Raw genomic sequence first — 24,948 nt, 5'->3', positions numbered from 1 at the left:
CCTGTCTCTCTTCGAACATTACTTCAGCAAGTAAAATACATGTGACATATTTTCCAATGGTAATCGGGAGGGGCAGGCATTTTTCGCGAAAAAATAAATTGGAGTGCAACACGGTATACCCGCACCAGCATTTTCTTCCTTGTGATAGGCGGCCGTCTGCGAAACAAATCGTTGCCTTGTTTGACCGAGCCACTCAGAACGCGTTGCATTCCACACTGAATTAATATGATTGGTGTTGCAACAATCGACATGTACCTGCAAGAAAATCACCCAATCACGAAACGCAGACGATACTACAATGATTTAACTTTCAGCTAGTCTCGGAATCTTTTCGCGAAATATGCATGGCCCTAGTAATCGGCTGCTTTCAACTACATGCTCTATTCCTTCACACGCAGTTTTGTTTGGTTCCCATACGAAACTTTGCATTAAGAAGTTCCAGTTTGTTATTATGAGGAAAAGGCGTTAAGTAAGTCAAAAATCGATATGATTAATCTTAAAATAGTAGCACGTACTTCCCAAGAATGTTACTTTATGGCAGCATCATCCAGTTTTATGCGGTATTGATTTCAAGTTGACTAGGCAGCATTCGCAATCATGCGTCAATAAGTTTCAAAATGTCCATGATGCTTGTTGATTGTGTCATGTAACAGCAAGCCAAAGAATAGTTGCAGCTGTATTGGGTAACTGATAAAACATTGGATATGGTCTGGGAAATTCACGTATTCATTTCACCATACGCTAAAATTCAAATACATATATACCTTTGAGCTGCTTTCACTATTGGCTCACTGTTTATCTGGCGAGCTTTGAGCCAATGAGAAAACCTCAACCAGAGGACTATCCAATCACGGACAACCCAGTTCAGACGGCTAACAAGCTAGCAACCAACGAAATGTAAGTCTTTACCCGACTGTACAGAGTATTGTGATGGTCATTGAACCGGCGAATTTTTTATTTACAGTCTCTTGCGATGGGGTACATGCGTAAATATTGGCCGAAATTATGCCGAAAAATAAAAAAAAGTTTTAAAGTGATTATCACTACATTTTGTGAGTTACTTAATGACTTTACACTGCAGATAACGTTCACTAAATATCAAACATTCTTAACGAAGACTTTGGTTTTTTTGTTTCTGTGAAACTTTTATGGTTGTCAAACTTTGATTTGCGGTCTAGGCGGAAGGGGAAGAGAGTTGCAGGCAGGCCAGGCCCTTTTAAATACGCCTGTCTAATCAACTGTCTCGAAGGCGCGTCAGCAATTCTCCCCTACCCCCCTGCCCCCGCGGAGTTAGTTGTTTAATAACGTTTTCCTTCTACGTAGCGTCCAGACCTGTTGGGCGGCTCCTTGCGTATTAAATCTAATCAACTCGCCGTATGCGGGACTGCTTTCGGAGCCTTCGGTGCCCGAAGCGCTGTTCTCTGCGTTACGACTGGCCAGTCTTTTTCTCTCCACGTAACTGCGTGTCGAACCATGCGTGTTTGTGGTTGGTCCACGCCAAATTGTGCCCTTTGGCGGGAATAATAAACTCTTGTTTTTTTTTTGTTCCAATTTGTATGTCTTATTACTTCGCTATTCGTCAAATAACATTGCTATGCCCTGCACTATTATTATTTATTTTTTTTTAGTAAATTAAACAGAAATATTCATGAAATATTACAAATATTTATAAATGTGTACATTTTACATGAAGACAACTGTATCACTGCACAATAGCGTTCTCAGTAATACTGGGTTCGGATTCTTACCCTGTAATTTATGTTTTGTGTTGTCCCAGTTCCTCCAGGAGTTTAAAGTTATTTTGTAAACCGTTCCCTGAATAGCATTCCATTATTAACTGCGCATATTAATAAGCACGGTAAAACAAAATAAAGTGAAATGTTTTAATATTAGATTATCTTTTCCATTGTTTAAAAAAGGGGGGTTGTCTGTAAAGTCGGTTTACGGACGATAATTTTATGTGATAACGTCATAAGAAAGCATTGATGATAAAAATTGCATACTTTTTAATTTTCAAATATTATTTACAGTTTTTGCAAATTTAATTTAAATAATTTGTTTAAATATAATCATGAACAATTAGTTAAAAGGCCCGCCTTAACCTGTTTGATATTATAGAAGATTTTCTCGCACGGTGGTTGGCCGGTTCTTGCACGCTCGGCTCAGGCGGAACGTGACAATGGGTCATGCTTTTTCGTGCGTGCAGCCGGCGTTCATCGATTTATAAGACGTTATCACGTCAAAAAACTATGTATGAATGAAATATTAATTTAAATATTAAATTACCAATTTTCGTAAGAAATACTCAATTTATCTAGAAAGAGGTGTTTTATATACCTATGCAAAAATAACCATAGCCATGTGTTGTACAAAGTATCTATCTTGTATCATCGTAAACTATTTCTTGGCAACTGGTTTCCAAAGGAATCTTTCGTGAAAGTATTGAAATAATTTTTTTTTTCTGTGTAATTATATTAACTTTAGGCCTATATCCTGATGTCGATCACGCGAATCGTTAAAATTGATATAAACTTGAATCTGCCAACTTAACTTCTATCTCTACTCTACCTTATCACTATTGAAGTTTCATATCGTTATAGGCTCGTTCTCATACGCCACGTTAATTTTTTTTTTCCGTTATTACTTTTATATAAGGGTTATTAGAAGCTTTTACCTGGATAACTCTCTTGTAAATGTTGTTCTTTCCACAGTTATTTTCCGTGTAATATCATGGTTGTAAAAAGACGCGGAAGTCTTCGAAATTATCATGACATTTCACACCCATGATATAACACTAAGTGAATATTTGTTGAGAATATTTGTGGCAGAAAAAAAAATGCAAGAGATATAGATATCGAGTTAGAATTTAAGAAAGTTATAAAGAAAAAAACCGAAAGACTCTACATAGCGTAAGAGATCGAGCGTTAATTTAGGTTTTTTGTTAAGGCATATAGATGTTACGCTATATATATATATATATATATATATATTAAAATATATATATTAAAATATATAATATTATCACAGCAGCAAACATGTACCAATGATTTTTTTTTTTTTTTTTTTTTTTTTTTTTTTTTTTTTTTTTTTTTAGAGACTTTTGTAATATTTCAAGGAATTAATTTTTACCTTTAGGGTTTTTAAAGATAATTTATTTGCGTTTTAAATATAAATACGCATCGTTTTTCCTAGCATAAATTGTAAACTAACCGCCCGCCTTGTCAATGAGCTGCCCCTCCACTCTGCAAGATAAACAAAATCCAAGGAATGAGAGAGATAGATAGACAGAGAGAGAATAAAGCGTGTGACCTTGAAACAAGCGATCTACAGCACTCTCACTTAGGAGCTTGGAACCACGAGTATCTTATTTTGTAAAGAAGAGCCATCTAGCGGAGGAGCTGGCAACTACCTCAGTTTTGGATCTAAAATTGGCAGAATAAAGCGTATCCCCGGATGCACCACGAAGCCCGCCGCTCGCCGTATCTGGGGAGCTGAATTGTTGCCCCTTGGATGGGCAGCCCTTCAGGATTTTTCTGACAGTGCTTAGTTTAGGTTAGGTTAGGTTAGGTTAGATTAGGTAAGGTTAGGTTAGGTTATGTTAGGTCACTTTACAAACTAACCACTGTCAGAAAAATCCTGAAGGGCTCTGCCCTTCCAGTAGGCAACAATTCAGTCGCCCCTCCGTATCTCTCGCCAAGGGGCCACTGCCCTTGGCACACCGCTGCAAGGATCCACCGACCTCTCGTACTGGGCTGATAACGCTAACCCATGCCGGAATTTCACCCAACGGAAAGCTGTTTCAGTTTTTAAACAGCCCATTTTCGGACTGGAAAAAAAAGACACCATAACTAGGGACCGGAAAAATTCGCGGGTTCAGTGACCTGTAGGATGAACTCCATAGTTCTACGTACACTCGGTCAAATGTCACCCATTCATTGGCTGCTGTCTTGTGAGACGTCCCAACGTAGCAGCATGTGATTCGATATAGCTCTGTTTGGGTGTTTCTCATTGGCCCAGAGTCATCCAGGTGAGTTGTGAGCCAATAGCAGAGGCAGCACTGAGGTATAACTATTGTATTTTAGCCTATCGCGAAATGAATTAGCGAATTTTTCCGGTCTCCAACCATAACTCAGCCGAGCGGAATCGATCAAAATTCCGATTTCTCTACACCATGAAAACTCAAGACTTAGAAACATAACTTAGAAACACGAAATATAATTTTCTAAGTTACGTGGTTCCAACTTGTAAGTGGTTCGGCGTTGTGTGTTTCTATGTTACGTGTTTTAAATTATGACAATCTTAAGCAGTGTGTTTCTACGTTGTAACAGTTCTAATTAGGTAACTATATTGTGTTTCGGCGTCGTGTGTTTCTAAGTTATGACAGTTCCGAGATATAAGTTTCTAATTAAGATAGTTTTTAAGTAGTTTGTTTCTTTTTTACGACGTTCAAAAGTCGTGTGTCCTGACGTGTTTTTGAGTTAACGCAGATTTGTTTCGATGATTCTAAGTTTCGACTGTTCTAAGTCGTGTTATAAGTTATGTGTAGAGACCGGAAAAAATTCGCGGATTCATTTCGTGATGGGCTGAAATTCAAACATGTGTATAATTCTGCTGGTTCTGCTATTGGCTCGCGGTTTAACTGGAGCTCTCTGGGCCAATGAGAGACTACCGACCAAAGAAGCGTCGAATCACAAGCTACCCAGTGGAGACGACTCACAATTCAGTAACCAATGAACACGCATGTTAAACTTGAGAAGTGCAGAGGATAATGGAGGCTATCCTAGAGGTCATTGAATCCGCGAATTTTTCCGGTCCCTAGTTATGTGTTGTTTCGCCCTAGCCGGAACCCAGCCGACTGCTCTCGGCTCTCGCTCCCTCGCTGCTGGCGCCGTGGTAACTGGAGACCGGAAGCCACGAGGCCCGCTCGCCTTTCACGCGCCCCCGCTTGGGGGGCAGGCCTGCCAACTGCAGCCTTGCCAAAATCCAACACCAACAAGGGAAACTATTATGTATTTCGTTTCTGCTATGATTTTCATGCAAACACTTCAATTAGGTAAAATTATATTCCATTAAGTATCTCACACGGAATTAATTACTTATAATTATAGGGACACCTGTATTTCGCGATTTCATTTCATGTCAAGGTATTTCACAGAACACTGTAGCTTTTTCTAAGAGTCATGGCAAATTGTGAGGGTGCAGCAGTACGGTGACCACATTCTCATCGGCCCCGTCAAGAGCGGGACGACACCTCTCACCGACCTCAGCCAATAACCACAGGAGAAAAGCTACAGTATTTTGTGAAATACCTTGACACGAAATGTATTCGTGAATCCAGGTGTCCCTAGTTATAATTGACTTACAGGTTGGTACTAGTGCTTCGGGTATGCTGGTCCAACCGGTGTAGGCCTATTTTAATCACATGCGAGAGTGCGACTTGCGTAGTGTATCGCATTCTTAGTTTGAAATGTGCATTTTAATTATCATTTAAGGCGGAATTACAACTGCCCGTCACCTCCGTCCGTCATAAATCCGTTAGTCACTTTTTCATCCGTCGAAGTCACGCAGCTAGAAAAGCGATTTACATGACTTTATCCGTCCGTCAAAATATTTTTCCTGAGTAAGTGCTACCAGCAATCAGTGTTTTTCTCTCAGAAAATTATTTCGAAGTTGTTTACCACTTACGTCGTGTTTTTGTACGTATTGCGTTAGTGTATCCTCGGAAAAATTCAGAGTCATGTATCTTGGTTTCAACCATTATTGTCATTAATAATTTTATATAATTTAATACTATTTTTTTTGTTCATCTGTACAACATAATCAATGCAATGCCTCGTTTTTAGTACTGTCCGACTGCTACAAATTGGTTTTCCTGTGAAATAATAATTGGTGTTTAGTAGCGATGATTGTTTTCTGAATAAAATGAACAAAAAGTAAAATTTTAAAATATGAAAACTTATAATAATATCTATGTAATACAAAATAAAAATTTGAGTGTTAACATGCCGGGAAGTATAAATCTGGCAACAGTGGGCGCCAATGGCTCCGTGCTGGAAACTAAGCGTGAGACGGGCTATAGACACTCTCCATGATGGTGCACCCTGGTCCACGGACTACAAGAGGATTGCAGAAAGTCCACACCAGTGGTCTTCAACCTGCAATGTTCTCAGCGAGCACTGATTCTCTTACAGCCTTCACAAGTACGAGGATAAGTACAAGAAATAGCTCGTAACACTACAAGAAAGATATTGTAAGTTTGAACATCACATGGCAATGGTTATTTTTTGCGTATATTTAATACGTTTTTCGAGATAATACTGCGCATGTCTTACGAAAATTGGCGCATTAGTTTACATTTTAATTGGTTTTTCATTCAATCATTTTTTTTTTTTCAAACCATGGAAAAGTTAATCGAATATTCAACAATTATAGTTTTTTTTTGTCGCATCATGCTTATTACGTGCACAGTTATTTCTGGGAACGGTTTGCAAATAACTGTGACTTTTGGAGGTACTGGGAAAACACAAAGCATTGATTCCCGGGTAAGATTTAGGATCCAGTATTCCTCCGAACAAAGCATTTTAGTGATATAGTTGTTGATTTTTTTTTGTAAATGTACAAATTTATGTAATTTTACTTGAATACTTCTGTTCTAGTTACAAAAAAATATATGCTATAGAGTGTACAGGATAACGACTGACAAAATTTTGAAACAAGATTGAATTGGTTTCAACGAAGATGGCAGCGTTGTAGGGTTTACTATATAAGAATATGATGATGGAAAAGGGGAAGGGGTGTAAGTCAACCCCGCCTGCTGCTTGTTTCTGGCGGAAGTCCCCTGCGATTTTTTTATGGCGGTGGAAGGGGGGGGGGGAGAAAGGGACATCGGACGCCGGAGATTCCCTGGAACACTATCGGTTCATCTCCCCCTCCCTTTGCTCCCTTGGCCACCCCTCAACCGCTCGCTTCCGGGTGGTTCCTGTTTCGATCCCCGTGGAAATAACGTAAACCTACACCGCGCCTTTTGGCCGGTCCGCCGACTCCAATGTTTCCGCGCGCGTGCTTCTCTTGTTTTCAAAACAACCCTATGTTTGCTGGCGAATATCCATGCCCCGATGCGGCGGTCACGACTGTCACGAGAATCACGGGGAAAAAATATTAAAAAAAAAAAAAAGAGCGCGTGTGACTCAGTACATGTTTCACTGAAAGTGAAACTTCTTTGGCAATTCAAACCTCGATTTGTAAGTATATCGAAAGGGGTAAAACAGCGTAGAGACAAAAAGAAAAAAAAAAGACAATTTTCGAAATAAACATGAATCAACAAAATTATTACTCACTTCCAATTACTTCTCAGCATATCAATAATTATTGATCGATCAGTAACAATTAATTAATAATAAATATTATTCGCTGTTGAAAAATAATCACAACTTAAAATGTTATTTTAATATTTTCAGGGCCCCAACTGTAACATGTAAACAATTCTAACTACAATTTACATACGTTTTGAAAAGTAAATCAACTTCCATAAATTTTATTTTCAACCACATTTGGAATATTACGTAGCATTACTCTGCAAAACCATTTAGTACACAGTTTTTTTGGCTTTTATTTCTTTATCAAGTATTTAAAAATCCTAACTTTTTATATATTAGAAATTTGATTAAAATAGAAATAAATTAATAAATAAAAATTAACAATATGTTATTCAGATTCACTTCAAAAACTGAGCTGAAAGTCGCGAATGTTTTATTTCCAGCAGCCCTCTCCTAACTTGCATTTTTTTTATGTGTAATATCTTAACTGTCGATATACGGCATTTGGCGGGAGTAAATTCGTGAATGAAACGGAAAGTCGAATGGAACGTGTTAAAATGAATTCAAATTTAGCGCCATCCATTGTATCGATTTCCCGTTTATGTTTTGTTTATATAAATTGACGGTTTTTATTTTGTGTTGATAGAAAGAAACTGTTATCGTTTTGTCTATGGAAATAACAAGAACATGTATGTGTGTAAGTATAAAATAAAATTGTGATTAATTACGAAAAGTTATCAGGTTATGGGCCCAGAGTGCTTAAAATATAAATTGTTGATCCACTGAATGTAAAAGTTGTGCTTCGTGAAAATTTGATCAGACTTAATAAGTTTTTTAAGATGTTTTCTTCGTCAAGTTCGATTAAACCTCTCACAAAGGAGAACTACGATACTTGGGCAATTCAAATCGAAGCTGTGATGGTTAAAAATGGAACATGGGTATACGTAAATGGAAGAAAGCCAAGACCAGAACCAGTTGAAGGTAAGGACGCTTCACTACGAGACCTTGAAAAGTGGGAGGATGAAGATGCTAAAGCAAAATCAGATCTAATAATTGCAATAGATCCCAGTTTATTACGTATGGTAAAAGGTTTAAAAACTTCAAAACAAGTTTGGGATAAGTTAAAGTCAGAATATGATTCCACAGGACCAGTAAAAAGGGCAAGTTTATTAAAACGCGTAACTTCGTACAAAATAAGGGAAAATGATGATTTCCACACACAACTGATGGAGTTTTTCGATATAATTGCAAAACTATCAGCTATGGGCGTTCAGATGCACAATGATTTACAATCAACGTTACTTCTAAACGCACTACCACCAAGTTTTGAAATGTTTAGATGTGCAATGGAGTCTCAAAACGAATTGCCAAAACCGGATGTTCTTCGAGAAAAAATTATCGAAAGGTATGAAGCTAAAAATCAACGAGATACAGACGATTCTGAGGTTATGTGGGTAAGGAAAAATCAGAAAAGTTTCAAGCAATATCGAGGAAGTCCACGCAGATACAATAGTGATTTTAATAGGCCTTTCAAATACAACTGTTTTAAATGTAATCAAATAGGACATAAGGCAATTGATTGTCCCAGAAAACTAAGTGATGATGGTCAAGAATTTTCGTCAAAAGTTGAATCTCAAGTTGAAGATGTGTTCAAAATCAAAGAGAAAATTACCGAGGAATCTTTACATACGAAGATTACATCAAGCGATGATCGATGGTGTCTGGATAGTGGTTGCACGTCTCACATGTGTTGTAATGAAGCAGCGTTTCTAAATATGTCATCAACAAATGGAAAAGTTTTGTTAGCTAGCAGTGCGGAGACTGAAATTGTTGCAAAAGGAACTGCGCAAGTTACTACTACGGATGGGAAAGTAAACAGGTCGGTAAAACTAAATGATACACTGTTAGTAAAAGAATTGAGAACAAATCTGTTATCTGTTGCGAGAATCACTGATCACGAAAATACAGTCACTTTTCACAAAACTGGTGCAACAGTTTTCGGGAAAGATGGTAAGATAAAACTGTTAGCACAAAGAGTTGGAAATCTATACTATGTTTGCGGTAGTAGAGAACAAACAAATGTTGCAAACGATAATTCTGCTAGTTTGAAGTTATGGCATCATCGTCTTGGTCATTTGAATTAAGAAGACTTGTTAAAGATTCCGCGAAAAGGATTAGCTGTTGGAATAAAGCTAAATGGAGAAAAGCAGTTGGGAACATGTGAGGTATGTTTACGAGGAAAAATGACCGCCTTGCCATTTCCCAAGAAATCTGAAAAATGTACAAACATATTGGAATTAATACATACCGACGTCTGGGGACCATCAAGAACAGAGTCATTAGGACACGCTAGGTATTTCGTGACATTCATTGACGACAGCACTCGTTGGTGTGAAGTTCGATTCATTAGAAATAAAAGTGATGTTTTTCGAGTTTTTAAGGAATACAAAGTTTTTGTTGAAACACAAACTGGTCGTAAAATAAAATGTTTGATGTCAGACAATGGTAAAGAATATTGCAATAAGGAATTTGATGATTTCTTAAAGAAAAATGGTATTCGTCGACGTCTGACAGTTCCTTATACACCACAACAAAATGGAATGGCAGAACGAAAAAATAGAACATTAGTTGAAATGGCACGATGTCTTTTGATAAGTTCTGGATTAGGTCATGGATTTTGGGCTGAAGCAGTATCTACTTCAAATTATTTGAGAAACAGGTGCCCAACATCTAGTCTAGACAGTCATTCTCCATTTGAAGCTTGGAACAAAGAAGTGCCGGACTTGAGTAACTTGAAAGTGTTTGGCGCAAAAACATTTGTTTTGGAAAAAGGATTAGGAAAATCAAAATTTGATTCACGATCACAAGAAGGTGTGCTGGTAGGTTATTCTGAAGAATCGAAAGGCTACCGAGTATGGATTCCAGTTGAAAGGAAAGTTGTTGTAGCAAGAGATGTACGAATACTGGAAAACCAATTTTTGAATGAAGAAAAGGGAAGTAAAACCATTGAGAGTAATAAAGATGATTTTGAATGTGTACATATGCAAAATAAAATTCAGGAAGAAAATGAAGAAATAGGAAATGAGCAAATAAATAAAAAAGAACAGGCACAAGATGAAATTTTTCAGCCAATTTTGCATAAAATGCCCGGAAGACCACGATTGGAGAGATTAGGTAAACGAGGAAGACCGCGTAAAATTTATAACACTGGACCAACAGCAAAAGTAAATGAAGATCAAGAAGAATATGAAAATTATAACCATACTGGAACGCAAGGAGTTCTGAGTGATGATGAAATATTTGTTGATGGTGCAGAAAATGAAATTGACATACTCGACGAAGCAAACTTGGTTAACATAACACTGAAAGAAGCTATGACTGGAAACGAAGCAGCTGAATGGATGAAAGCTATCTCTGAAGAAATTCAAGGTTTGATAAAATATAATACTTGGGAAATAGTTAAACGTCCTAAACATAGAGCAGTTATCACAAGTAAAATTGTTCTTAAAAATAAATTAAAGCCCGATGGAACACTTGAGCGAAGAAAAGCAAGAGTTGTAGCTCGTGGTTTTACGCAGCGACAAGGGGTTGATTTTACTGATACATTTGCTCCTGTAGCAAGATTAGATTCAGTTAGACTTTTGATGGCACTGGCTGCTCGTGAAAAACTGCCAGTTTTTCAATTGGACATTGTCGCAGCTTATTTAAATGGAAGTTTAGAAGAAGAAATATTTATGGAACCCCCACAGTACATTCAAGAAGCTTTACAAGAAATAATTACAAATGATGGTATAAACAGCAAAATAGGAAAAGAAGCTCAAAAAATGCTCCTGACACTAGCACAAGGACATAAAGTTTGTAAGTTAAGGAAAGCGTTATATGGTCTACGACAAGCTGGTCGTCAGTGGCATAAAAGATTAAGTGAAGTGTTGCAAGGTATTGGACTTATTTCAGCCGCAAGCGAAACTTGCTTATATTACAACATGAGTGAAGATCAGTATACGATTTTAGTTGTCTACGTTGACGATATTTTGTACATATCAAAGAATGAAAAGAAGCTAAATGAAATTAAAACTGGTCTGGCAAAAGAATTCGAAGTAAAAGATTTAGGATTAGCACGACACTGTTTAGGAGTTGAAATTAATCAAGAAAATGGTGAAATTATATTGAGTCAACAAAAATATATAAACGATCTTTTGAAAAAATTTAACATGGAAGAATGTAATCCTGTAAACACTCCCTGTGAACATCAAGCAAAGTTACCAGATGGAAATTCAAATCGAAAAGGGAGTGAAGAAAAACCATTCAGACAATTAATTGGATCATTGATGTATTTGGCAATCGCTACTCGTCCGGACATTACATTTATTGTAAACAGATTATCGCAGTTCAATGAAAAGTACCAAGATATTCATTGGTCAGCAGCTAAACGTGTATTACGTTATTTACGAGGTACCCAAAATTATGGCCTAGCATTTAAGGGGCCCGCCTCGTCAGGGGTGTGTGTGTGTTAGTGAGGAGGGATGATAAGCGCGACGCTTGCTGGTGCTTCCAGCGCGGTATAGCCTCTAAGCGCAAGTCTCTGAACTGGCGCGCATTCGTCTCGTCGTCACAGGATAACTGTGAAATTTGAGCGGTGGCCGTAACATTATATGGCGGAGATATGAAGATAAAGGTGTTATGCAAGCCCCTTAAGTACTTTCAAGAATCTGTACTGATTGTTTTATGCCTAAAAATTACTCTGAAAACACGCGTTTTAGGCATTTTAACGCGTCTAAAAATACAGTTTAAAAACTTAATCCGAAATTAAAAGTACTTTTCGGTCCTCAGCGTACTCTTAATGCTATTCGTAAATAGGCCCCACTCGGATATCTTGAGTAGTTTTGAAATCGCGTTGTTTTTCCTGAAGCTCTGCACACCGTATGTGTGCCCAGGTAGGCGGGCCCCTTAAGGGGATTGGTGCACCAGCATCGTATTAAAAAAAAACAATATATTTGTTAATGATTCAGCTACTAGAGAAGATTTGAACCATTCTGGTGTAAAATTTTTTTTTAATTTTTTTATTTTAATTAAGTTATTGCTGATTTTCGGGAATTTTTTAAATTCAATCTTTATTAATAAACTATAAAGAATTCAGTGGTAAAACTTTCGCAGATAAATTTTCAGACACGGGAGATATGACTGTGACCATTATTTTATCTGTAATCATTATTAATTTAACGTATTTACAATTTGAATTTTAATAAATGAGCTGCTACGAAATTGCGTGATATTCATTTGCGAATTTAATAACATTCGCGTTTTCATTTATAATTCAAACGCCAATATATCTGTCGGCTGAATGATTGACTTTATTTTAGTCTTTAGCTTATTGCAGTCGGACCTAAAGTAAAAACGTAGCTGTAGAAGTTTGAGCAGCGTGCAAGCTCGGATACGAGAAATTATGGAGCGCGCTGGACAGTAGTGACACCTTGCGACAGTTTCCCGAACTGTTTGCAGCCAGTGTTTTCTCTCGTTCCCACCCTGCCTCAGCTGTCTGCTGTTTACGAAGGGGAGACGGGATTTCGCGCGAAACTGATATGAAGGTCAACGTACTCATTTTCAGTAGATAAGAGAACGTGTTTGGTCTAGCTCGGCGTATAATTGAATGGTTATTCTCTGTTATTATTTAGCACAGTGATTTAGCTAGATGTTTTTTGTTGTAAGTGTGAGATTTATTCAGGAATAAAATGCCGAAGAAACCTCCACCAAGCATAGTACACAAAAAAACAAAACTATCGAAAGCCATTACAGCGCTTAGAAAAAAGAATAAAGAAAGATAAGAGATTATTTTATTATAGCTTTTTTACCATACATTTATTTTTCAGAGTTGCGTATGTACAACGCGATGGACGCGATGCGACAACAAAAAGATGTGTAAAATTGTAAACATGCTTTTTTTTTCCAACAATGCGTGAACCATTCATAAACTATACTCAACATGTATCCGTATGATTACGTTTGAATTTTTTTTATGACAGGCATCAATGTTAACAAGTTTATTAAGCCACAATATACTTTTTTTCAGAAAAATAAGTGTAGCAGAAAACACTCAACATAGTCTCACACAAAATCAGTTTACATGAATGCAGTTTTAAGAAGTAAGCTACGTAAATATTAGTTAAACATTATTTAATATATGCTGGTAACGTTTCCAAAGTATCAGCTTCGCCTTCATTCACGAACAATATTCGTGGCCTTATTTATTTATTTTGCTGGCGTTTCGTTGGTGACTGTTAGGACTGCAAAATTAGTAAACATTTTTCACCCTATCCTGAGTTAAATCTAAGTGTGCGCGGTTAGATGAGGACCAGATGTGTATCATGCTTAAGCCTTTACACTCTACTCAGGGGTGCCCACAAGGGGAGGGGGGGGGGGGTAACGACGCAGACTGCGTCATTAAAATTTCAGGGGGGGGGGGGTGGTTAAAAGACGAGAAAAATGTATATATTATTTACATAATTATAGCTTCTAATGTGAAAATACGATTCTGGTGCTTTGATAAATGAAAGGGATCTTGTAAATCAAATTGGCAACCCCGCACTTTCCTCAACAAAAGCAGTTTGGCATCTGTCGGTTCAGGATGGAAATATTACCTGATATTACCAAAATTATTATTAGAAAATCAGTTTTAATTAATGCAAAATGTGATAAAATATAATACTAAAAAAGTATAATATTATAAAATAATTGAGTAAATCATTTAGAAAATGGCATAAAAAAATTCGGGGGGGGGGGGCATAATAGGTTTAGGGGGGGGGGGTGAGTCATAGTGTTTGGGGGGGGAGGTGGGCACCTCTGCTCTACTCATGCGGGTATTAACCATGCGCGTAAGGGCGTGTTGCCAATGACCTGTACGATAGTCAATCCTCTACGGACTCGAAAAATGTCACCTGCTCATTGGCTACTTGACTTGTGACAACTGTTTGTTATAATGCCTGTGATTCATCGTTGATTTTGTTGAGGAGTTTTCAGGGATTCAGAGCCTCCCATTTAACTGTGGCCGAATTGAAGAAGCAGTACAAATGTTACATGCTTGAATTCATAGCGAATGGAAACCACAAATATTTACTGATGTAGTGGTTGGTAAAAAAAAATATTATTCGTATCGCGTCCATCGCTTCGCGCCATGGTGGCTCCTATATTATATGGATTTACAAAATATAACGATTCATTTACGACACTTAAGATAAGGTGTGTAGGATTTTAAGAATTCACTTGAATTAATATTTAAGAACATATTTCAGGATAACTTGTGAAGACGCTCGTACAGACGGCACCGGTTGTGATGACTCATTGTTAGCGACACCTGTATTTCGCGAATACATTTCGTGTCAAGGTATTTCACAAAATACTGTAGCTTTTCTCCTGTGGTTATTGGCTGAGAGCGGTGAGAGGTGTCGTCCCGCTCTTGACGGGGCCAATGAGAATGTGGTCACAGTACTGCTGCACCCTCACAATTTGCCTTTCCTCTTATAAAAAGCTACAGTATTTTGTGAAATACCTTGACACGAAATGTATTCGCGAAATACAGGTGTCCCTACTCATTGTTACCAGAGCAGGGGCCATCTCGTGTACACGAAGTGGCATGCGAAACCTCAACACAACTCGAAAATCAGTGAGTGTTACATTGAAATGTGTCCGCTACAAATGTTCAGGAATTATAATTTTGAAATCGAGTAGAAATATTCCTGCAATTAGCATTAGGTATATTTTAATAGACATTGAAAGCGAATCATTAAGTAGCTTCAAGATCCAAATACCGGAATACAGATAGTCTGTAACAATACAGACCTCACCGACTAGATATGGTCCAGATTTTTAATACTAACACATTTGAAAAAAAACTGACTAGTTAATGAATATGTTGAAATTTTGTAAACCTGTTACTTAAGATGATTGGTGATGTAATAATGTCTCTTGTAAACTACATAAGATTTTAACTGCTTTTATTTCTCCATAAATTCGCAAATCACCATGGCGGCCAATTTACGATCACGATTTAGTTCTTAAATTTTAAATTAGTTTATTTGTTGAGAGCCTGGTACAATGTATCTGACCACTAAAGCGATCCGAGCCGCGTAGTGTATACTACTGCGAGGTTGCAGAAGTAGGCTCGGGTCGGGACGAATTTCACTGTGAAGAAACAAAGGTTTTAAATACATAGAAAATTATCCCAAAGCCGAAATTTGTACAGTAGTAGAATGAACATTTCTTAGTAACACGTCAAAAGTGTAAGTACTGCCGCAAACCTTGTGTGTCACACCGAAAACGAGCAGTTAAGTCCAAAATTAAATTTTTTTTGCAACGATCCACAATATTGGATATTGCAAATGCAGTTTATGGAGTAGACCTCAGTATGGAACCCAAAATAATCTAGAAACATTGCCCTATCTGAGGATAGTGATAAAAAGCACAAAGTTTAACATGTTTCTATAAAATAGACCTTTTAAATCATTAAAGTTAACGAATTCACTTTCATTCAATTTTAAGGAAATATAAATACATCTTACATAAACTTAAAGAGCCCAACGTGGAAATCGCTTAAAGTAATCGTTGTTGCATATTTATTCATCTTTAAATTGGTATATTTTTTAAGTGTCTCATACAATTAGTCTGACCACTAAAGCGATCCGAGCCGCGTAGTGTATACTACTGCGAGGTTGTCGAAGTAGGTTCGGGTCGAGACGAATTTCGCTGTTAAGAAACAAAAATATTTTTAATACATGGAAAATTATCCCAAAGTAAAAATTTTGTACAGTAGTAGAATGAACATTTCTTAGTAACACGTCAAAAGTTTACCGATGAAACCTTGTGATCACACCAATAAATGAGCAGTTGAGTCCTTAATGATAATTTCTACAATGATCCACAAAAATGTTTCGTAAATTTAATAACTTTAATACTTTTTTAAGTCGGTTCTCATTATGGCACCAAAGTAATATAAAATAATGTCCTACATGGTAGCTGTGATAAACACCTCAAAGTTAAAACGTCCTATTATTAAATTGGTAATTTTAATCATAAAAGGTAAGAAAAAAAATATATTTTTTTATAGAAATTTGACTACATGTTACATAAATATGTTGAGCGTAACGTCAAAATCACTTCATAAATATTGTCTGTGTTTTTTTTAAGGTTTAAATGTGTATATTTTGAGTGTCTGGTACAATAGTCTGACCACTGATGTATTTCAAGCTGCGTAGTGTGTGTGCAGCAGTGTTAAAGTCGCTCGTGCTGGGAATTTTTTGCTCCAGAAAACTAAGGTTTTTAATGTATGGTAATTCCAGACTGAATTTTACTCTGAAAGAATAAAAGTTTCCTAACTGCAAGTGATTTTTGCTGCAAACGTAGATAAAAATCTTCCAGGATGCAATTTGCTTAGGTAAAAATGTTAGTATGATCGACTCTTTAATTTCTAAATTATAAATAAATAACAACAATAGAACTTCCCGGAAAGTTGTGATAGACTGACGATATTGCGCGAGTAGCAGACCCGTACGTGACTACAGAGAAAGGCTATTTTCCTTGACCGTTAGGATTTCTGGGACGAACACCCTCTCACAGCTGGGGTCATAAAATACGGTCAAACTCTTGCAAAAACATCCACCACCGCTCTTTGCCACTAGCAATTCAACGAAGTAAGCTAGGCGCAGCACTCCAATGAATTAACTTAGAAAAAAAAATTACTAAATATGTAATTCTATCAATACATTTTACAACACAACTTATGTATTATTTATTTTCTGGAAAAAAATAATATTATCATCCGAATTATGTTAAAAGTGACAAAACTCAATAAGCACATTAACGGTGTATCGTTTTCTTCAATTGTTATATAGTAAAATAATTTCATACAATTAAATATATATATATATATTTTATAATATAGGCTACATTAAAATTTTGCACAGTTCTGATCTAAAATAATTTAATGTATTAGAAATAAAAAATAATTATATTTTTTGGTATTAAAATAATTTTTAATAATAAAATTTTTGTAACAAAATACGAACACACATATATAAAACCAGAGGTCCTCTAGAATTTTGATTTACAAGTTCCAAGCAGAAATTGTTTATTGTTAATTTTATTGTATCAAAAATCATTCATATATAAAAAAATAATATGTATATCTCAATAGATGTAACATGAATACACCCTATCATATGCATTAAATATATTTTAAGTAATCCATAAATAAGACCAAGTTTATTGAGTGTCGCAGTACGCAGCGTGTTTCAAAGCCCGCCGGCCGTGAAAGATCAGTACGGCCGCAGTACACTGCAACGCTCGGGCAGCTTTAATGAGGCAACTAATTATGCTAGACTCTTTATAAATATACTTTATTAAAGCTAAAAGTATAATTAAAAACATTTATTTAGACATTTTTTCGCATTGGGCTCTTCAAATCGGTGTAAATCGTATTTTTATCTGGGTGGCAAAGATAAAAAAAAAATATGTCGTGAATTAATCGCTTTATATCATATATATTAAAAATTTAAATTTTTTCTAACATTAATGGGTGTATTAAAGTTTCTAGATTATTTTGGTAAGTTTATGGACAGTCTAAATTAAAAACTGTATAAATGGGTAGCATTTTAATACACTGATGCAAGTTGCTGTCACCTAGGACTTAAATGCAAATTTTCGGTGATAACGCACAAGGTCTACAGCGGTAAACTTTCGGTATGTTATTAAGCATAGTCAACTCTACCACAGTACAAAAATTTAGCTTTGGACAAATTGTTCACAGGTTGTCTTGGTTTCCTGGAGTAACACGAAAGTTTACGCGGGGAAGGGCGGCTACCTGATCCGAGAATGAAGGATAAGGCGAGATGGGAAGCGATAAGAGCTGGTTGGGTGTCCGTGTTGGAGAGAGAGAGATAGAGAGAGAGAGAGAGAAAGGCGATATTGTGGAAGACCTTCGAAAGATTCCCGCTAGATGGCAGGCCTCAGAGCTGCAACATTCGACAACCTCCCCTCACAGAAGCTCTCTCGCCACTAACTTGCCAAATCTCACCCGCTAGCTTATATACGTGCTGGCTGGCCGTACAGTAGTAATAAACAAGCAGTTATAAAACACTTAAGCTCATTTCCAACAAATTCTGACGAATGACTGTTTTTTGTCCTGCACCAATCCCCTTAAGAGGCCGTGTCAGTAAATGTTTATTTCCAATATTCTGCTCTAGAAGTTCTCTCTTTTAACAGTGAGATTTAGTGGCTTTTTCAACCGAAGGAACTGTAGCCGCAGCGCGTGATAAAGCTACTATACCCTTATCACAGGATTAGTGGGACGGTTGACAGCTCGAGTTTACTCGACGAAAAATGTATCTGGTTCCTCGACAATCTAAGAGGATGACAATCTGACCGGCGGCTCACTAGGAAATTGCGGATGCAGGGATTCAGAATCAAGAAACCTCACTTTAACAAATGTAGTATGAGTCGTATCTAAAACTAAAACTAAAAATTTTAATACTTTAAACGTATCGGAATACAATTAATCTTCAAACATGTGGTAATTATTCTTTATCTGGATGTAATAGTCCGTGAAAAATAATGTTAGTTGACATTAAAAAGTATACGAAATTCATCATGTAACGTTTTAAAAGGATAATAACATAAATGCATATGCTTATATATTGCATATGCATCACACACAATCTAAATACAATCTCACTTAAGTCAGACTACCTAATTTTTTACAATGCACCATCATACAGTTTAACAGAGGTAGGTGAACCTCTTATCGACGTTGTTTCAAAGAATTTAAATTTACAAATATTACTATTTATCTTAATACGATATGTAGCCTACCTTTATGAATACGAACTTACAAAAAAATTATTGAATTTATCACATTACACTTTAACATTACACAAGACTAAAAAACTAACAAAACTTAATTTTATACATTGCTGTAGCATATTAGAAGACGAAATAACTCACAAGACTAACATTAAGAGGGCTGCATTACAAATTTACTTTACAGAGAAGAAAATATCCTTTCAAGATATTTCATTACCTCATTGATTACATAATACTGCCGTTGATGTGATCGTAGATATAAAGTATTTAAAAAATATATTCCATTATGTTTATGTAAATATTTTGAAAACGTTATTGCTTAAAGATGCTCATTATTTAAATAATAACGAATCTTTTACTTTTATGTACTGAACAAACAAAATACTTATAAGTTAATAAGAATAAGCTTAGTTGAGTAACATCTTCAATTTGTATTGAATTCAATGTACATATCGAAAATCATGTACAATGAATGCAAAAGATTGAATTCAATAAATATTTGATCTTGTGAAACGGCCATAATATTGATGTAGATTAGGGACCGGAAAAATTCGCGGTTTCGACGGCCTTCAGGATAGACTGCACATTCCCCTGTACACTCGGGCAAATAACGGCAGTTCATTTGCTGCTGACTTGTTAGTCGTCTCAGCTTGTTTGTCTGTGATTCGATCCATCTTTGGTTGGTGTTTTATAATTGGTTGAGATTCGTCCAGATGAACAGTAAGCCAATAGCAAAATCATCTAAAAGGTATATGTATTTGATTTCTAGCCTATCGCCTAATGAATCCGCGAATTTTTCCGGTCTCTATTAATTATAGATGCTCACATGCATCGTGAGAGTCCGTATAAAGCCTATTACAATTCTATAAGTATACATTAAAATGATTTTAAAATATACATGTGTAATATAATTAAAACTTGTTTAAGTAAGATCATCACAAAAAAAATGAAAATCCTTGAACAGTAAGTGATGTTTTATAAGATTTTAACAAAACACACTTACAATAAGAGAATACTAATCATACCACATAATTCAACACAAAATATACATTCCAGTAGGCGCTACGTAAAAACAACTTCTATTTTTATGCTGATAACTCTGCATTGTTTTATATATATATCATTATTTCTAACTTTTAATATTCTCTACACATTAACTGAAATTACTTATTTACAGAGTCTTAGCTAATGTTGGTCTGTACCACATACAGTTCGTACGATATCTCTACGCAAAACACATACAGTTCATTATTAGTAATATCAATTATATTTCATGAACATAATGAAATTAGTATAGACCCTAGGTTGTTCACTGTTAATTGAGTACTTCTGAAGTATTTTCATTGTGAGTTAACATACATACCAAATGCCATTCTTCCAGTAAAGTTACAAAGAAGACAAGATAATATAAATATGTAGGGGAGAGTAGGGTATAACGGGGTACTTAGTATAAATCGCTTAAATTTATTGTTTTAATATTGCGGTATATGTATGAAACCATCAGCATGCGTAGATTATAATGTGAGTTTAATTCTGCAACTAGTACCGTGTCTTCTGAAATATTATTATTGCAGAGATTTTTCATTATTTGAATGTATGCACACTACCCTGTTTTACCCAACTGGTTGGGTAAAACGGGGTACAGAAAGCAGATTTTTAAATGATTAAATATGTGCATTATAAAAAATTCTGAACAACATGTAGTATGACAAATAAATAAAATTGTCAGTAAAAATATGAGAATTAAAAAAAAATCAATTATAAGCCTTCACCTTACATGTTCCTCTGTATTTACAGTAAAACTTCACAAAAACATTGGTTTGCGGAAAATCACAAACATTGTTTGAACAACAATAACACAACACTGTTAATTTTGAGGAAGTGGTTAGTCTAATAGCATAATCTAATTATGTATAATACAACCTTGCATATGCGGTTAACCCAAATATCTGACAAAACATATGATTGTTTAATTAGCCTAATATGACTTAGTAGGCCCGTCAGAACACAAAATAAGGCCAGAGTCTATATTCCAAACTGGCAGAAATCACATTCAAATGGCCTACAGTCATCTGTGTCTACACCAGCACATCCTTCATGGCTCCAAGAATGACACTTTAAGCACTGCACCCGACTTTCGGCTGATTTTGAAGTGGAGAACTGTTCAGCGCAATGCATGCAAGGAACGTCATCATCATCAGACACACGCAAAGTTACTGTTGGTATGGATTTGTTGCTGTCTTCTTTATTCTTATGTTTTTTAGAACTGTTTTGTGATTTAGACACACCAGCATTTTTCCTTTTTAAAGATTTTGGTGAAGCTGACTGAATAATAATTAGTTCGTTCTTATATGGCGAGTCGGTTAGCACAGCTGCCTTGCCCCGTCGTCGTCCTCTTCCTTCTGCAGGTTTCTTTTGGCATGGGGAATCGGCATCACTGTAGTCGGTGGAATTGTGAAGCTACCGTTTGATGAAGCACTTCGATTGTTTTTATCAGATAGGCCTAAACGAGATTCAGTTGGTGAAGATACCAAACCAGATGTCCCAGGAATATTACCAACACTGACATTTCCATGGGACTCTGAAGGCCTTGTGTAAGCTCGGTCAATTGTTGCAGCAGTCACTGGAATATCACCTACACTTGTCATTTTCACTCGGTTCTGAAGGCCTGGAGTTAGCTCGGTCAGTTGTTGCAGCAGTCAGTGGAATATCACGGACAGTGTCATTTCCACTCGGTTCTGAAGGCCTGGAGTTAGCTCGGTCAGTTGTTGCAGCAGTCAGTGGAATATCACCGACAGTGTCATTTCCACACGGTTCTGAAGTCCTGGAGTTAGCTCGGTCAGTTGTTGCAGCAGTCAATGGAATATCACCGACAGTGTCATTTCCACTCGGTTCTGAAGGCCTGGAGTTAGCTCGGTCAATTGTTGTCTTTTGGGTGATTGTATAAATGTACTGTAGGTAACTCTGTATAACATTTAGTGTGCATAAAAATACTATTTTTAATTTTAAAAGTCATTTGCACAATTGATCGAAAAGATGGTTAAAACAGGAAATTGGTTGGGCAGAACGGGGTACCACCCCGTTTTACCCATTACCTGTGTACCCTGTTTTACCCTACATGCAGGTTCTCAAGCAAAAACGAAAACAGAAAATCTTAACACCCGTCAATTACATCGGTTACTATGGCACAACATAGCAAATATAATACTTTACTTGAATACAACTTACCATAAAATATATCTGCAACCACTGATTAAATATTGTATAGCCAATACACGCTAAACATTTTAGTGAAACATCATAAATTTGTAATTTCCATTATTACGCACGAAAGAATACTGTGCGACACTTCATACTACCTCACTCTAGTGACGACGTGTAGAGGAGTAACTTACCAAACGTACACACAGATAGCAACACGTGTACGGAAAATAACAGTGGTACCCCGTTCTACCCAACTACCCTGTTTTACCCAACTCTCCCCTATGTAGTACCATATTTTAAACCCCTATTAAATGAATCTCTATTCTGGACTATTAAGTAATAATTTTTATTAATGTTATTTATAACTTAAATAAAATGACAACTAACAAATTAGTAAAAAATTATAATTACGTGCGATATAGTGTGACATTTGTACTTGGACGGCAAACGAATATAATAAAATGTCTATGACAATGTTAACTTTACTCATTATTATGGAAAGAAACAAAATGGGCAGATAAGCATATTCTACGCTGACATTTAAAAATGCTCAATTTAAAATGAACATTCCAAGAAAATTTATTTTATATCACCACAAAAAATCAAACTGCGGCGTCATTTTCCCGATGACAAAGAAAAAAGTTGTATGGTCGCGAATAATACATTCGTATGGCGTCACATCAGCGGAATATTCCCTTGGCATAAATGTGTGAATTCTGTGGCACTAATGGAGAAGTAAACCTTCGCTCGAACACAAAAACAAATGAACGAACAGCTTTTTTTTTTTTTTTTTTGATAAGATGTGTAATCGGAGACCCCTGGGGTGGTTGAAGAGTGTCAGGTCGGTCGCCAGACCAGATAGTAAAAGCTCAGGGGCTGAGGATAGAAAAGGCATATCTCCAAATTATTAAGTATAAATGTTGTCATGTCATATTTAAAGACTTGATTACACCCAGGTTTTTAAACCCATCATGATCATGAAGACACTGATCGGAAGGTAATGTGCAATACATTTCAATGGCGTTTTCAGTTTTTGCTAAATAATTATAAATATAAGCAAAATTTCAATGTATCTGGACAAATCAAAATATTGATAATATTATTTTCATCACAGAAATAATATATGATATGATAAATAAATTTGAAAAAAGCGGTTATGTTAAATGTATTGTATACTTTCAGTAGGCAAAATTTCCGGCCCCTACCTCTTATAGACTTTGAGAAAAACTGCCTTTTAAAATAACATTGATATAGATAGGAGCGCAAATTTGTGACACGGCCTCTTAAGGGGCCTCCCTAGTAAAAATGTTTAGCGCGGTGGGCCACTGGCCACGTGCTAATGCCAGTGGTTGGGCGTGGCGATATACCTGAGCCTGTCGCCTGCGCCGCGGTGGAGGGGGGAGAGGGCGTTTCAGCGAGGGGGGCGGAATAATGGGAGGGTTGTCATTGTGTGGACTTATACCTGCGTTATCTGCGAACAAGATCGTGGTAAGAAAGGTGACTGTTTTTCCCTTTCGCTACATTCAACCAAAAGATAATGTTCTCATATTGCCTTGCTTGCTTCCTGACAGTGTTTATTAACTTGAAACATTAAATTAGTGTTGCGATCCAGTCCATATCCATTAAATGCAAACAATCGTCAATTCTGTTTAAAACATTTATTTTTATTTTTTAATTATGTTCTACATAATTAATAGATTTAAATACATTACAAAAAATTGTCACCAAAAATTGATGCGTTAGCTTGTGTTTTCAGAAAAAAAATTGTAAAAATTGTTATAATTAAAAAAAAATTTACAACGTTATACTTTAGAACTGACATTTGTGTGATGAATGGTTTTGCACGAACATTATGCTTTCATTCATAAAAGTCTTCCGCACCGCGACGAGAAATCACGTCCTACTAATAGATTGAGTAATAAAACTGGGAATAAAATGATGAAAATAATATTAAATATTTTTACTCTTAGACACAAATCAACTTTTGAAATCGCAATAACGACAAACAAATTTTTAACTTACTTCCTGAAGAAAAAGTGCATGTCAAACTCACTTTAAAATTCTGTAGAGAAAAAAATGTCAGGAACAAACAAGTGATCCCACCAACGACACATCGTCAACTTTGTATTCTAGGGTTCACGTCGTATTTAGTTACACTAAATATTACAGCATATTATTATTTTCTGGCACTTATTACATGTTTAGCATTTTATTTTTTTAATATTTTTTAATGACTTTAACGTTGCATAATATGATGAATAAATATACACGAATGAACTGGAATCCCGTTCCGAGTTACATACAGACTGTTTACGAGCAGTGTAAATTTCTTAGCTGTTGCAACAGCGGCCTACAGGTGGATTCAGACTGCAGGCTTAGTCAGTCATGCTGAATCCACCTGAGTTCAGATTTTATCGAAGACAAGTGCGGGTGGTATGTAAGAACTCAGTGTGCACTGACTGTTGTGCTCAAGGTGTCAGTGAAATGTATAGCTGGAATCACGGGCGAAAATCTGTAGGATTCCCTTGAGGCCCGCGCGATAACGTGAAGATTTTGCAAATCCAAGCGGGCCCCCTCCGAT

This window comes from Bacillus rossius (assembly GCF_032445375.1).
Source record: "Bacillus rossius redtenbacheri isolate Brsri chromosome 9 unlocalized genomic scaffold, Brsri_v3 Brsri_v3_scf9_2, whole genome shotgun sequence".
Lineage (NCBI taxonomy): Eukaryota > Metazoa > Arthropoda > Insecta > Phasmatodea > Bacillidae > Bacillus > Bacillus rossius.
The sequence above is the reverse complement of the archived record's forward strand: the minus strand, read 5'-3'. Positions refer to the sequence as shown.